A 2394-nucleotide genomic window follows, 5' to 3' on the forward strand; every position below is an offset into this window, starting at 1 on the left:
ACTAGTGTACCAGTACCAGTTGCCATTAAGTTGATTCCAACTCTTGGTGACTTCATGTGTGTCAGAGTAGAACTTTATTACATAGGGTTTTCAATGACTGATTCTTCAGAATTAGATCACCAGACCTTTCTTCCACGGTGCCTCTGAGTAGAGTCAAACCTCCAAACTTTTGGTCAACAGCTGAGAGCAAACCATTTGTGCCACCCAGGACTTCCTTAAAAAAAAAAAAATTTCCTTAGGGAATATAAAAGAACGACTCTGTGGAATTCTACAGGGTCCTACTACTTTCCAGCTGTTGATGGAAAAAGGGACTATGAACATGAGTTTTGTGGTGGTGCTGTTTAATTTAAATGACATCATTGTACTCATTAGGGCCTTAGAAGGCCTGAACATCCTTTCCTCAAGTCACTGGACTTCCTGGGATTTACCCTTTGACAAATGCTCATTCTCTTAGGTCTCAGTGAAAATCTCCAGGGCATCAGAGAGTTACAACAAGAAAGGAGCTACAACTCTAAAAAGATGGACCCAACCCATTAATTATAGATAATTAAAGATATTCCTGGATTCATTGTTTCACAAGAGGTTTGTAAAAACCATTCCAGGAGAGTAAATTCCCTTTTTAATCTAACTTGAGGTTATCTAGAATGTTATAAGAAAGAGGAAACTCCAAACGAGGTTTCCCTGGCTGAGGAATCCTTTGTGATTGGTAGAGGAGGACTGTGAACAAGAACTCAGACTTGGCAGTGTTCAGTCTAGGGTCCTGTCACTATAGCCAGTGACTTGGCGAAACAATTTATTTTGTATCTTGTTGCCAGCTCTGAGTATACGGACTATACCAGATCAGGACATTGAAGGCAAGAAGAAGCCTATAATTAGAGCTAACACTTACTAAGGACTTACTACTAGCCAGGCACTCTTATAAGCATTTTATACACATTACTTATTGAAATTATTTAATCCTCACAACAAATTTCCCTGATTCCATTTTACCTGCAAGGCAACTTATTACCTTCAATTACACAACTTGCATGTAAAGGAACCTACATTTAACCCCAGTTGTTCAGCTCCAGGGCCCATTCTTTTAACCAGTATACTGTGCTGCTCTAGCTTTTGCCTAGGGGGTTTATATATATATATACACACACACACATATAACATACATATATATATAACATACATATATACATACACATGTGTGTTTTTTACATGCATTTTTTTTTATGTATACATAAAACCATTGCTGTTGTGTTGATTCCAACTCATAACGACCCTATAGAACAGAGTAGAACTGCCCCATAGGGTTTCCAAGAAGTACTTCGTAGATTCGAACTGCCGACCTTTTGGTTAGCAGCCATAGCTCTTAACCGCTATGCCACTAGGGCTTCCCATATATACATAAAAAATATATATATATATTTGTATGCATAGTATATATACAGACACATATACGTATCTGATAGAGAGGCCAGATATCCTGTTGGTGCGTCAGAGTTCCTGGCTTTCCCTGACAATTTGAGTAAGAGGTGCTGCCCTGGATCTTCCATCAGCTTCTCCAGATCCACTTCACTGTGCTTGATCTCAATGGACTCCTCTGCTGTCCTGCTTTGGGTTGGATTCCCCAACAGAAGGCACCAGCAGGAGATCTAGAGTTCTGGAGGAAAGACAAGGTAGGGTATTCTCCCTGCCAAACCTTCCCTCCTTCCAGGTAGCTGGAGGTTGACTGCTTCTCCCTACTGAAGGCCCCAGCTGCTGCCAGGACCCAATGACCACTTCTTTCCTTTGCTCCTTCATGCATACGGGTGGTAATGGTTCCTGCGGTTACAAATCTTCAAATTACTGCACCACCCCTTGTTGCTTTTCCTATATGCTGCCTACACCATTATAAAGAGTCGCTTTTTGAAGCCATCCTCATCTTTTCCCTGCAGGTACCTGTACAAATACAGGTGCCTTTTGACAACCAGACCCAGAACCCCTCTTCTCTTTGTGCTTACCATTATGTGGCTGCAGTGGGGAGATACAGTACCAAAAATTCCAATTTGTCTTCACCAAAGGGTTATGTTGATCCTCTTTCCTGGCCATATCCCCACGCCATTAGGGTCATTTAGGTTTCCCAAAACATAAGGCTCATACCCTGTATGAGGTGGTACAGAAAGATTGGAGCTACCCCCGCTTGTTCATACATTTATTTCTCCAAAAATATTTACTGAACACTTACTATATGCCGGGCACTGCACCATGTGCTGGGGAGATAGCCATAGGCAGAATAGGTTAGGGCTCCGCTCTCATGAAGCTTATATTTTAGTAGGCAGAGAGAGATAATGAGCAAGCAAATATGATTTTAATGCAAATTTATGTACAGGTTGTGCTATTTTAAGTGCTACGAAGAAAACAAAA

The sequence above is a fragment of the Elephas maximus genome, chromosome 1 (assembly GCF_024166365.1).
Source record: "Elephas maximus indicus isolate mEleMax1 chromosome 1, mEleMax1 primary haplotype, whole genome shotgun sequence".
Lineage (NCBI taxonomy): Eukaryota > Metazoa > Chordata > Mammalia > Proboscidea > Elephantidae > Elephas > Elephas maximus.